Here is a 15665-nt window from a genome sequence, read left to right as displayed (position 1 = left end):
ACAAATGCAATGGCATGCCTTGGTTATGTAGCATAGCTCTTGCAACTCCCACAATTCTATGATTATTTCTCTCAGCTACCACACTTTGTTGTGGGTTGTGGGGCTCTGTCAGCTCTCTTTGAATGCCTTCTTTCACAGGGAAATCCTTGAAGTCATTCAAAACATACTCACCTCCATTGTCGCTCCTAAGATCCTTCACCTTCATGTCAATATCTTTCTCAACTAGTGCCTTGAATTCTACAAACTTTGAGAATTTCTCATCCTTCTTTTGTATGAAGAATATCCAATACTTCCTTGAGAAAGCATTGATAAAAATATCTATATATATATATATATATATATATATATATATATATATATATATATATATATATATATATATATATATATATATATATATATATATATATGTATATATATATATATATATATGTATATATATATATATATATATATATATATACATATATATATATATATATAGATATATATATATATATATAGATATGTATATATATATATATATATGTATAGATATATATATATATGTAGATATATATATATATATATATATATATATACATATATATATATATATATACATATATATATATATATATACATATATATATATATATATATATATATATATATATATATATATATATATATATATAGATAGATAGATAGATAGATAGATAGATATTTATGTCTAGCAGTGGAGGTTGTCGAGAAAGGTCCAAAAACATCAAAGTGGACACTTTCAAAGACCGCATGTGCTTTGATGTCTTGATAATGGAATGTGGATTTAAAATACTTCCCCAAGTTACAACACTTGCAAACATCTTGCTGCTCAAGTGCTCCTTTAGTTTGGCCAGTGGTTATTTGTTGCATAATTTTCAAGGTACCATGAGAAAAATGGCTCAATCTCCTATTCTAGAGTTCACTGACATCACGACTCTGCACTTTCTATGCCTTACTACTTAATGTAGCACAATATTCCACATCAAGTTTATATAGATTCTTCACACGAACCTCGATATGCTTCACTTGTTCAATGGTTATTTGTCTAGGGAATTCTTTCCCTTTGCTGACGATCACATCACTACCACGGTCTTCCAAAATTGCTACAGATATGAGGTTCTTCTTTAGGCTTGGTACAAAAATGACATATTTGAGGTGAAGAGGGGATCCAACTCCCTCTTAAAGGTTACTATACCAATATCAGTAGTGTTGTACCTTTCATCATCACCAAGCTTGTTATGCATCTCGACATCTTTCTCCTCAAGGTCACTGAAAATTTCTCTACACCCTGTCATGTGGAATGAGGCACCTGAATCCAAGTACCACACACTCCCCATAATAGTGTTGGCCATGCATGTGATAAGGGTGAATTCAATCTCAAACTATGAACCCAAAGCTTCACGCGATACTCCTCTTGATTTCTTCTTGCCAAACTTTTTAAGTGGACACTTTTTAGCATAGTGCCTAAATTCATGAAAATTGAAGCATTTTATTTTGGACAAGTCTTTCTTCTTTCCCCCTTGGCTAGATTCTAGTTTGGTTTGAGATTTATTCCCTTTTCCCTTCTTTCCCTTTCCAACCAATGCAAAATTTTCTTCATCCTCTCCCTTGGATGAGGTTCCATCTCTAGTATTTTGCCTGATCTCTTCTTGTACCAAATCAGACCACAAGCGTTCCCAATTCAATGGTTTCTCCCTCATGTTCATGCTAGCTTTTTGGAAGGTGTAGAAGAGCTAGGCTAACCAGGTCATATTCTGCAACATTCACACCAACCCCTCCAAGCTCATCCTGAACTTGTGTAAATCTAGTGAGATACTGTGGAATAGTGTCATTCTTCTACATCTTGATATTTTGAAGTTTGTCTTTGAGGGCCAGTTTTCTATGGTCGCTACTATTCTTGAATAGCTTTTTCAGTGCCTTCCACATTACGAAAGGAGTTTCTTTCCCATGGATATTTGAGGCAATATGGTCTTTCATTCCCTCCAAGATTATTCTCCTTGCCTTGGCTACATCTTTCTTCCAATGGGCTAGGTTTTGGCAATCGACTGATCCTGGTTTCAGAATGTTTTTCTTGACATATTCTAGCAATACATTTTCATCAAGCACTGCCTCCATGTGATCATTCCATGCAATTAAATTTGATATACCTTCCAAGGCATACTCTAATTTTATCCTGTTGAAGGTAATTATCCCAACTCTAAAGAGATCTTGCTACACTAGAGCTACAAATTCGAACCTCCTGAGGAACAACTTCAAAATTCTCGTTCTAATGTGAATCCTACTTTGATACCATGTAGAAATATGGTGATAGAATTGCAACTTCTCAAGAAATTTTAATCTAAATCAAGAGACATAATTCTACTCTACTACTCTGTAGAAATTAATTCACAATTTAGAACAACATTTGCAAACATGCAATAAGAAAAACCATGCATCCACAATATTTTTCTAGGGGGACCCAACTGGTAAAAATCCCTCAAGCCTATTTGCATTAATGGGATGAATAGAGAATATATTACAATTTCTTGTCCGCTCTAACCACAACCTGCAGGTGAATAACCTATCCCTTTGCTTAATGAGAAGCTCTGACCCAAACTTAGTCAATTTCTACCTCTGCTTGAGTCTCTATTTCCTTGCGCAAATCCCGAGGAATTAGCCCCTATTTTTTAGGAATTTTCCTCTAATTGTTTGCACAATTCACAAGGATTGATCATCCGACTGCATGCAATGCTTGTACACTCGGACTAGTTTACAACTGCTTGTTACATTGCCTTGGAATCTCCACCACAACTGAGGAACTCAAATTCCTTGCATGCACTAGCTATTTTGAGTTTATTGATCAGTTAACTGAATGATCATTGAGTTATATTGTTGTCCCACTGCACAATTGATCTTCCACTAGTTACATTAATTGTTAGAACTAGTTTAATTGAACACAACTGGAAATAATTGACCTGGATTACTAAAATTTAGCAATCACACATGCTTAATTGAAATCCAAGCCCTCTAACTCAAATTTATTGAGCTAAATGAGTAACAAGAGCCATGCCAACACAAGTTAACTTCCTCCAAGATGTCTACTGATGTGGAAATTCGTTTTTCCTCAATTTGACCAAGGCAAAGTCAAATTGACGCTTTCTTGCTACACTTCTCAATAGAAGAAGAGAATGTGTTATCACTTAAAAAGCTATCACCTAGCCGTAATTCACTAGGTTGATCAAAATACACCATGTAGTATGGGTTTTACACATTAAACCCCACTTTCACCATAGGAAATAATTTAGAGAACCTATTTTCCTAAGTTATTTCTGTTTAATTATTTTACCCACATGAGAATAACCCATAAATTCATTAATTTTATGTTATTCTCATATTTTTATCTATTAAAGTGAAAATAATTAAAAACATTTTCTCCCACATTTTCTATTTCCATAGGAATAATTAAATAAATAATTATTTATTTATTATTCCTTAATCTTTTCAACATTCTCTTAGGAATAATTTATTAAATCATTATTTAATAATTATTTCTAACTCATTTGACCGTTTCACCTAGAAATAATTAAATAAACCCATTTTGTTTATTAATTATTTCACCAACTTTTATTAATTAACTCAATTAATCATTATTTTTTTAGTTAATTATCTAAATAAAGGTTATTGACCATTTCTTTAACCTTTTCCTCTCCCAAAAAATAATAAAATACCAAAAGTGGTTAGATATTGATTTAGTCTAACAAATATTTTATTATTTGATTAGATCAAGTCTTATTCACCATTTTATTATAAATAGAGAAGTTGTTCTCCACTCTTTTTACCATGACCATTTCATCATCATTATTTTGATCTTGTGTTTTTCAAGCTCTCCACTAAATTTCCATGTTTCTATTTTTCTCACATCATACTATAGGACAAAGGAATCCATCTAAAGCTACAGAAAGGGGAAGAATAACCCTCCTACGGAGGAGAACATGGTGACCCTCGTTCATACTTTTCCTCCTTAGGTGTAATGTTTTATATTTTATAATAAAAAATCCTTTTCATTAGATATGATCTTGTAATTTTGTTTGTATTTCAGGATCTATCTACTAGCGTAAGATTTTTGTTATTTTATGTTTATGCAGATATTATATTAATATATTCAACATTACCATTTTAGGGTTTTGAACCCCCATTTTGATGTTAGACTACTTTAGACCCTGGTAGAAAGGTTCTCTGCTAACCCTTGTGCAAATTTCTAGCTAATAGAACATGCAAAGATCTGATTTTTAAAATAAAGAAAGCAACATTGGGCAAAGGAAGTGAAGATCAATTGATACCCATGAATGGATTTAGAAGATCAATTCCCCCAAGAAGGTCGTTCACTTCTAGGTATCAAAATCTCTTTTATGGCTATTGCTTCTCATGGAACAATTTGGTTCATAAGGTAATAGATTGTAAAGTATATGTAAGAAATGACTATATGAGGAACAAGAGTAGGGGATCATATAAGATCTCAAGGAATGATTGTGTGAGTAGAAATCATAAAAGTTTTAATGAGAATGATGTCAAAAATTACAATTCATTTCCCCCCTTATTAGATCATGTTGAATGTTTCAAGTGCAATAATTTTGGGCACAAAGCTCAAGATTGTAGAAGTAGTACATTGAGGCCTCTAAATTAAAGCAAAAAATAAGATGTTGTCAGAAATGGAAATTAAAGAACAAAGGTATGGATAAGGAAGCAAGAGAAGCAAGAAGAATGTGCTCTAGCTCTATGTGTTAAAAACAAAGATAGAAAATGGTATATAGACAGTGGATGTTCAAGGCATATGACAAGAGATAAAAGTAAATTTCTCTCTCTAAAATAAGTCAAAGGACGCAACATCACCCTTGGAAATAATGATTCGGGAAGGATAACTAAAAATAAACAATTAGTCTTGATGATGGAAGGACAAAAACTCAAAAGGTTATTTCGGTTGAAGTTCTAAAGCACAATCTACTAAGTATATTTCAAATGGTTGATCAAGGATATGATCTTACATTCCATTCTAAAGGATGTGAAACAAAAAAAGCAGGTTTGGAATATTGGTAGAAAATTCAATCATGTCTCTAAATAATGTATACACTCTCAATGAAATTAAAAGAAAGAAAAAATGATCTATAGGAGTAATATACCTAACAACTTATTAGTAAAAGAAAACATAATATAAGTTAAAGACTACAACACATCATGCCACATTAATAAGATGGGAAATTTTGAGAGTGAGTTGCAGGAGAATGATGATGAAATGGAAAGTTTACAAGATATGAATTAGCAACTACAAGTGTAGTGAATGGTGACATTCAGTTGGAAAGAAACTAAAAAGGGGGGGTGGCTCTTTTATGTCAAAAGAGTTTAGTTGTAGATAAAAGAAAGAATAAGCCCAGGAGGAACAATCCCAAAAATAAGAAGTAAAAGGAAGGTCAAGCACAGGGGGATCAGTGTCAAGAGTAGAGCTACATAAGACAAAATTTTGCATGTAGGGACATATAGACACAACCTTGACAAGGGGGATCCTAGTTGTAGATAGAGAAAAAGTAAGCAATCAAAACAAGAAATTGTACCATAATTAAAAACAACTCTTTCCCATTGATGTCAAAGAGGGAGAATATATAGGCATAAGGAGAGATAGTAGAGAAGGGAAGCAGTTATAGTCACTAAGAGAAGATGCAAGTAGAGGAAGAGTTGTAGACACTAAGAAAAATTTCATATAGAAGAAGAGTTACAGATAAGGAGAAGCACAATTTCAAGGGGGCATCCCTTTCCCATTGATGTCAAAGGGAGATAAGTTGCAGGCATAAGGAAAAATAATAGATAGGGGGAATTATTCAATATTATTGTAAAATTTATTAGGGGTTACCATCAATGAAAAAGGGGATATTGTTGGAAATATTGTTGTCATAGTTACCAAATACAGGGGGGGACTACTTATGTCCAAGATAAAGATTGGAAAATGAAGATGGTTGGAAATATTATTTTCTAACTTTCGATGCCCCATTTGGATACCCTATTTTTTAAGAAAGTTTTACTCCAATTACTGTTAGAAATCTGAAAGAGAGCGAGAGAGATTATACACAACACAAATCACACTGTTTATATTTTATTAATCTCAAGGGTTACATATTTATAGCATCTAGATGACTAACAATGATACATCTAGATAACTATTACAACTCACACATAGGAAACTCACTACTTCTATATTGACACCTAGGGACTCACAATGACAACTCACACATTACATGGAAGCATTACTTCCAACATCCTCCCTTAATGCCTACATGTAGAAAATATAAAAACCTGCATTACAACAATAAATAAATATTTGTTAGATTTGTCTGATATGGTCATCATCAACACCCACATCCACTCTAGAATCTCACAAACACCGCTCTTTCACTACCACATCTTCAAGTTGTCACTTGACCTCCATTTAAAACGTAACTGCCTCTGACCATCATTGATGAAATTTGTATAATTAACGCTTCTCAACCTCCTGGAGTGCAACAAGTCAGTCTTGATAGTGAAACATCCTATGGAACTGCCACCATCTATGAATCCACGATCCTCCATAGCCTTCATTAGTTATCTAGGATAGCATTTTGGGTACTGAATGTCTTCAGCAGACAATTCTACAAATTGACCTTGTATAAATAACCTGTACTCACGCTCCTGAAGCACGATGGGCCACACCGGCTTGACCTTATTAAGAACTACCTATGACTAATGCTCGCGGAGCACGATGGGTCACATTAGTCTATTGAATATTTGGCTTGTTCTTTGTGGTTCTGCATCATTTTATTTTTACTAACAACTTTTTTTTTAATAATATACATACCAAATAATTTTACACCCACACACAAATATATAAAATATAAAAAATCCATACCAATCAACATCTAAATGTTACAATCATGACTTCAATGGATTTGTATAGAAAATCAAGATATGTTCTCTACCAATACTTCAAAGGAACCACCAGATAATTTGACACAGAAAGTAAATTTCAGCTGAGTTGGAAGGAGAAAAAATATTTTGATAGTCATAGCCTCCATCAGTTTCGCCTTACAGAGTAGCTCAAAATGGGGACTCTCGCACTCTCCTTAGGGTGCCATTTCTGTAAAGCAATCACCTTCATTGTCGTTGTGCCAATCTGCAGCTTCAATAGGCCTTAGGGAAGAAAATTAATTGTTTTGGTAGAGTCACATTCTCAAAACAAAGGAAATACAATTTCTTCCCAACACCTCTCTGAAATAATGAATGCTTTAGCTCTGATGGCAACAGTTGCAGCCATCGCTAAAATCGTTGACATCAATCCTCTCCAGCGATAGATATCTAGGTGAATGCTCATTCCATATCTATGGCCAGCATTCAATACAATCCAGATTGAGATTTAACCAATCGAATATGTTAAGCTTCCTTTGAGCTTCTTAATTCACAATCTTCCTTGCACCAGCTGAATCAATCTAGTTGTAGGGAAAAAATAAACATTGACCCTCTTTAATAATTCAAATCTGGAATAAATATCTCAGATCTCATCCTCTAGCACACAAATTCCACGATGGCTTGGGATCTGATCGATGGCTCGTCGGCAAAGAAATTTTTTGAAGGGTAGCTCACAACAATCACTCCACACGAAATAATCTCTATATCTACACATACACCCGGAAATCTAACACTTGCAAAAATAAAAATAAAATAAAAATCAACTCACACATATATATTAATACCAAACAATTACCCTCAAGTCTCTCTTACATTTTCCTAGCCCTCACTTGAGGGAGTCAAGCCAGTACTAGCTTTGACACCATGTTAGAAATCTAAAAGAGAGCGAGAGAGATTGTATACAACACAAATCACACTAGTTATATTTTATTAATATTAAGGGTTACATAGTTATAGCATCTAGATGACTGACAACGACACATCTAGATAGCTATTACAACTCACACATAGGAAACTCACTACTTCTATATTGACACCTAGGGACTCATAATGACAACTAACACATTACATGGAAGCATTTCTTCCAACAATTACCTAGCTCAAATGGGAGAATAGGATATATGGTTGGAAATAGTATTTCGAGACATTTCCAATAGTATATGGCACTCCCTCTAATTCCATAGGAATGAGGAGATATGAAATATTTTGTCAAGATGACCCAACCAAAGTACAAGTAGGTCGACCCGACTAGTTTTACAAGTTAGCCCCATAAGTGAAAGTAACAACACAATAAGTAAAGAGAATATGAGTGTACTTTAACAACATCTAAGCAACAAGAGATTTGAGGTCACAAGAGGATATGAGTAATAAATTTTGGGGTGACTCATGGAGTCTAAAGGTGGAAGCAAAAATGTGATTTATGGGGTGAATGATTCATCATGGACTTTTTCCTATAACTTTTCTTCTGGAATATTTGATACCATGAAACAAGGAGGCTCTAGAGATAATACCTTCATGTACTTGTTCTTAAAATTTCAGGCCTTATTTTGCTATACATTCATAGATATTCTTTGAGGAAGATAGGCCTCTTGAATGCTCCTGAAATATTCCTAAACAAGCTAGCTCGATATTTTCGTTGTTACTTTTTTGCTAGGATGTTTTGGAACATGAAACTTGGATTATACAAATCGAATATCTTCACGTACCTATGACTAAAATTTCATACCTCATTTCACTATGATTTCAAACATATGGTCTAAGGAAGTCAGGGTTCCTGAATGCTTATAAAATGTACGTCAAATATGTCAACTTGGTATTTTTGCTATAACTTCCATTCTATGATGTTTTAGACTCTAAATATGAGGGGACAAAGAAAATATCTCAAGGTTCATGAGGCAGAAATTTCAAATCTTGTTTCGCTATAATTTTGGAGATATGCTATGAAGAAATTAGTGTCGTTGAAAGCTTTTAAAATCTTCTTCAAATAGGTCAGCTTGGTATTTTCACTATAACTTTCTCTTTGTGATGTTTTAGATTATGAAAATTCAAAGAGAAGAGAATATATCTCAATGTATTAATGTTAGAAATTTCAGACCTTGTTTCATTATAATTTCACATATATGATTTAAATAAGTCAGTGTTCCTAAATACCAATGAAACATGCTTCAAATAGGTTAGTTTGACATTTTTTCTATAACATTCTTTTTGATATGTTTCAGATTGTGAAATTTAGATGAGACAAAGAAGAGATCTGTAGGTACCTATGATAGAAATTTTAGAACCAAATTTGTAAAATTGAATATGTGGCATGTTGTGCAAGTTCGTTATTGAAAAGAATCCAAAAGAAACAAATTTTGGGAGAAGTAGACTTGATGAAGGAAAAGGCAATGGGTAAACCTAATGAAGGTGGAAGCAACTAATAGACTTGGTGAAATTAAAAGTAAAAAGAAAACTTGGTGAGAGTAAAAGCAACCAATAGACATTGCGAAGAAGCAAGTAGGCTCAGTAAAGTAGGTTGGTGCCTATGAATATTTGTAGTAGAGGGGGTTGATGTCCCTTGTAGATTAGTGCCTACAAAGCAATACAGGGGATTGATGTCTCCTATAGATTGATGCCTACAAAGCAGTAGATGAAATTGGTGTCTCTTGTAGGTTGGTTCCTACAAAGCAACAAAGGGGATTGGTTTCTCTTATAGGTTGGTGTCTACAATGTAGTAGAGGGGATTAGTGTCTCTTGTAGGTTGTTGCCTACAAAGTAGCATAGGGGATTGATGTCTCTTATAGGTTGGTGCCTACAATACATTTCATATAAAGAAGTTTTGTGGTTTTCTCCCATAAGGGTTTCCATATATATTTTATGTTACTTGTTCAATTTATGATATTGATCTTTTATGATGTTTGACTAGCTTTAATTAGTAAAAATTTCCATTGTATTGATTGACCCCCCTCTCAGTATAATTGTGAATTACAACAATAATGTGTTGTTGCATTTTACAGAAATAACACCTCATAGGCCCCCGCAACAATCTCTCACCATTTTGATATGGACCTTACACAATTACAAAGGCTAATGGTGAAAATGTTTTTAAATTGAATATTCCCCCTTTCCTTGGTTTACACCTAGTATTTAATGTGGAGTTGCTTCAACCATATTTTCCACCTCTATTGGACACCTTAGAGGAAGTTGAGCAATTGGCTTGCAAAGAAATTAAACTAGAATGCATCAAATATGCTATATTGGATCAGATAATAGACACCAAGCCAAAGGATACTCATGAATAGAACATACAACTCTACTAGGTTATTAAAGCAAGGCAACTTCTTCACCAAGGCAAATGGCTCACTAGGAGCCAAATTCAACAGATGCCTCCCCATCTAATGAGGGAAATTAATGAAATGGACAAAATTTATTCCCAAGGGGGAAGCACTAATCCAAATGGATATTAGTGGCCACACACCTCTTCTACTGACTAAAAAATTCTCTATCATCTTGATAGTTTTTCTATGGTTTCTCAAGCCCCCTGGGGCCATTTTAGGCCCTAAATGATGTTTTTTTCCCATTAAGTGGGCCAAAAGTTGTAATCATTGGATATTTCTTTCCATTGAGCTATTGTGTGCCTCAAATAGAGATTGTATGATAAATTTTCACCCATCAGCAGTTGATGTACCAATTAATCAAGTGGGATCTGCAAACCTTTTGGCATTTCATCTTCTAGGGTTAGGATTTTCCACCTCTAGGGTTGTTTCTTTATTTTAAAAGGAAATTATTTTGTACTCTTGTCATATATTTTTGTGAATGAGCGTAGCTTCCATCTCTCCCTCTCTTCATAGACAACCTACCACCTTTATAGCTAGTTTTCATTCTACAATATTCTGTTATGTTATTTATTAATACAAGTTAGCTTTTTGATACATTATTGTGCCCTGTCCTATATTTATCTTTGTGAGAGAGAGAGAAAGAGAGAGAGTGTGTGTTCCATTTCCTTTATTTCCTTTCCTTGTGTTCCTTGTACAACCTAGATTATCAGATTCTAGAAATGTAGTAGTTGGAGTTGTAGAAAAGGAAGGTAAAAAGACTCTTTACCACTTGTAGTATATAAGGAAAAGGAATGACATACATATACCTTATGGTTGATTAGGGTTACAAGTGCACTCCAATATTTATTTTTTGTGTTTAAGAAAGTGATTTAGTTGAGTAAGTTCCAATTCTAAGCACAAATTTAGTTGACTCAAGAAAGGATCCAATCCCACCAGACATAAATGTGAGGATATTGATTTCACCACCCATTTAATAAGAAATTAACTAGGTAAATCCCAATATATTCATTTTATTTCAAAAACGTATGAAGTTGTTCCAATTTCAATTGTTGATCTAGCAATTAAAACAACAACATGATAACTAGTTTGATTGATCTAGTTAAACCACCATATAGTAGAAAGGATATATGAAATAAAGGAAATGCATAATGCATGAAATGGATGTTTATAGAAATTATGAATTGTAGTTTCCATGAAAGGGTCCATGGGATTGAGTGATGAGAAACCTTACAAAGGAGAATAAATAGGATTATGGGTACAAGGATCTCAAGTATTCTATTGTCATTTTTTCTACTTACCTTTAGAAAAGTCTAGGTATTTCTCATTTAGCAAAGTTTGTTGATCACTCATTTTGCAACATAGGAATTTAATCTTGTTTATCTAACCTTAATATTTAATAAGTGTTCTCTAATGTTTCATTACTGTAACAACCCTGATTATAAATCCATGTAATAAAATTAATAAAGGCAAAATAAGACCAAGGTCATGGGACACATATTCGAAGTTGAATGTTGGGAAAAAACATAGTGACGAGGATCACTTGTGATTAATTAATGGCTATGGAAATTGGTAAAGGCATTGGAAAGGAAAAGAGGCATTAATTGGCATTTACTTATTAAAATAAAGGAAAATAGGAGAAAAGGAAGGTGAAAGGTCACAAAATTGCATGTGAGGAAAATTGAAGGAAAATAGAGGAAAATGAAGAAAATAGAGGCCTCAATGATAAAAAGGATTATGAGAATCAGTTCACAACTTTAGTCAATTCAGTCTTTGGCACTCTCATTCTATTCTCTCTATCTCATACTCTTGCACAATTAGATAAATTTTGGAGCATTGTTGGAGCATGCTTGGAGCACTCTAGTTTTCATTTGATTGGAGAAATAAGGCAAAGGAAAAGTAGGATGCGCAAGGGGACAACGAGATCAATGACTATTGTTGGATTTATTTGTAGGTATCGAGTTGCATGTATGATTTCCTTTCTGGTTTTGGCAAGCATGGTATATCCATGTGGTTATTTGGTTATGATATTTCATTGGCATGGAGGATTGCCTGGATTAACAATGGTTTTTCCTAGCCTTGCCATTTATTGGATAGCTATGGTATTTAGGATTCCCACTTCATTGTTTTCTGATTGTTTTTGGAGCCTTGGTTGGACAAATGCTTTGGAAGCCGTAGAATAGATTGGCTTGAGTTACTAATCCTAAAATCCTTGGTTGTATAAATGCTCTAGAGCCCTTGGTGGGTTGAGTTACTAGTCCTAGAGTCGGGGTGTAACAAATGTTTTGGAGCCCTAGACAGCTTGGGTAGAGGTTGATATGGTGATGGTTAGTGATATCCGACCGTGAGGTTGAATCACTGGTTGAGGGTTAACGTGGTTTGGCCTCTAGAAGCCATGGTTTGGTTTTGCTTGGTTTATTCCATGAGATCCCACATTCATGCTTGGAATATGGCATGGGGGTGATTGGATAAACAGAGATGTCGTTCAGCCCAATCTATGGTCAGGGGGTATGTGGAAGTCCCTGACTAGGTTATATTTTTCATATGTTAATAAGATATATTTTCCTCTTATATTTCATGAGTATTTAAACTTGTTACTATGTGGATTTGATGTTTTTTCTATCATTGTTATTATTCTAGCTATATGTTGGTTATAAGCATGGTTTCATGACAGATTCTAGTTATGGATCTTAACATGTTTGATTGGTAAATGAATGGTTATTGAATGCATGACCTATAAATGTTATTACAGTTATTGTGAAAGGTCATTATACCTTCTTGATGATTCTCATATAAGTATCAAACCCTTATGATCAAAAAACCATTTATGACCTATAGATTACATGTTCACAATGTGTTTGACGAAATTTCTGTCATGGTTAGGCCTAGATAGGTCAAGTTCTTGACTAAGTTTTGCATTAATGCCTTTTTCCTTGTGTCATTCATAATTCTGGAAAGTTATATTAAGTTTTGGGCAGAGGTCTGGATAGTAGCCCTGAAAAGGTGGCTAAGATTCTGAGGTCGCATGCTTTGAGCTGGGAAATCTAGATTGTAGTCGCTAGGAGGTAGGGTTATCCATGCAACTGGAGCATTATAGAAGCTTTCTTGCCTTGTTATGCAAGCAAATAGGAGTCCAGATTACTAAAAAGGCAAGTTAGCTTAGGGTTTGGGCACCTGGAGTGGTTTTTTAGCTCCTGAGGGTCCTGTAGCTCCTGAGGAAGATCAGTAAAATTTTGGTTTGTCGATTCCACTTCCTTAAATTTACTTAGGAGCTTGAGTCATGTAATAGTAGCTCTTCCTCTCGTGTTTACCCCGACAGGTTGGTGAAAGTGGGTTGATATGGGAGGGGGGTTACAAAGTGGTATGAGAGCTCCCAGGTTCAACACTTAGACTGGATGGGCGAAATGTGTTTGTCATGCATGCATGTCGGTTGTATATGTGTTATTTATGCATGTCAGTGTGTGTATGTTTGTTATGCATGTATTGTTATGGTTATGATTGTCATGCATGAGGTCATGGTATGCAGTTGGTGTTGTCATGCATGATGTTGGCATATTGATATGATTACGTATATATACATGTATCGTGCTAATATGGATTGATCCTGCAGACGAGATAGCCTCCCTTTAAATTCACTGAGTTATGTTGATTATGTTTGTATTTGGTTTATCTCACATTGTATGTTTGCAAGAAGTAGGGGATCAAAGATGACTAGTAGAAATGGTGGAATATAGTTCATGTGATTCTCCCTACAAATAAGATGAGAAACATGGTGATGATTACTCCCCTATCATAGCAGACACATTGAGAAGTTTGAAAGAAGAAATCAGGAGTTGTAAGGTGGATAATAACAAAATAATTTAGTCACATGAAAGACTTGCTAGGGCACAGGAGAAACAAGTAGAGGTTAATGCACTAATTCTTTATAGTCTATCATATTTGCAGAGATGGGGATTTCTTAGGATCAATCGTGGACAAGAGGAAAGGACTAATGGGGCATATGGAAACGGGTCTCAATCAGGATATAGGTTTGACAGGGATGATACAATCAGAGATGGTAGGTTCTTGGATACACCTGATAGGAGGGGTAATGACCGCGGATTTCATTCTAGTTTTGATTTAGAGAGAAAACATCATCATCACTGTCACCATCTGTATAGGAGGAGTGAGAAGTAGTAGAAGTAGTACTTTCCAGAGGAGTTCAAGAAAACAAATCCCCATACATTTGAAGGAGAAATGAAGAAGTCACAAGAGGCAGAAGCTTGGTTTCTTGGAATGAATAAATTATTCAGATTGCATGACTATTCAGGAAACATGAAAGCCAAGATAACTACCTTCAGTCTTAAACGTAAAGCAAACATTTTGTGGGAAGATGTGAAGAATTTCAGAAGAATTCGGGAAGAGGAGTTGACTTGGAGTGAGTTCGAGAGACTCTTCAGGAATAAGTATCTCTTTGAAGTACTATGATGACAATGAAAAGGAATTATATGAGTTGAATATGGGATCTATGATTGATGAGGAGTATACTAGCCAATTCTTAGAGTTGTTGAGGTATGTGCCTTATCTTAAGGAGGAGAAAGAGAAGATTCAGAGATTCATCAGTGGGTTGCCAATATCGTTCAAAGACAGGATTGAGTTTGATGATCCTAGATTGTTGGAGGAAGCCATCATAAAGTTGAAGCACTATTATGAGCAATCGAAGCACATGTATGAATCTAAACAAGATTGGAAAGGTAATGAAAAGACCAAGGGAAAATGGGATAAGAAGCAAGGAAGACTATAGGACACATGTAACAAAGAGAATGAAGCGTTGCACAAGAAGCTCAATGCATCTAACATAGGACATGGATTTTAGTCTGATGAGTAGAACAAGGGTTATGGATAGAAGCCTTTACAGTGTTGGACATGTGGCAAGGATCATCGCAGGAGAGATTGTCCACAACATCAGGGTGGCATACCATTGATTTACAGTGCTTAGGAGGCACCAAAAGTTGGAGATGTTGGACAAAATATTCCTCAGATCTATGCAAGATTAGATAACGGATAGGTGAATCTCTAAGCATCCATTATCGATATGGAAACTAAACTTTGTGATCAAGTTGTTTCTATTTTGATTGAACCTAGATCTAATTATAGTTATGTTAACCCTGACCTGGTGGATAAATGTGGTTTGAGAAAAGAATTGCATGCGAAGTCTTGGTTAGTACAGTTGGCTACAGGTACCAAGAAAAGAGTTCATCATTGGGTAATATCTTGTGCATTTGACTTGAATTATATGTCTACATCAATGCATCTAAATTTTCTTCCGTTGGGATCATACAGTATGCTTCTGATTATGGATTGGTTGTATCTTCATGGGAC

General features: G+C 34.7%; 1 pseudogene; it reads left to right on the top strand.

Moving 5' to 3' along the window:
• Nucleotides 1-14771, top strand: part of LOC149179008 (uncharacterized) — a 45071-nt pseudogene extending 30300 nt beyond the window's left edge.
• Nucleotides 14772-15665: the final 894 nt, after the last annotated feature.

The sequence above is a fragment of the Pinus tabuliformis genome, chromosome 4_1 (assembly GCF_031772625.1).
Source record: "Pinus tabuliformis cultivar Carrire ecotype Pingquan chromosome 4_1, CPIR1, whole genome shotgun sequence".
NCBI lineage: Eukaryota > Viridiplantae > Streptophyta > Pinopsida > Pinales > Pinaceae > Pinus > Pinus tabuliformis.
This window is presented reverse-complemented; position numbering and strand designations above follow the sequence as displayed.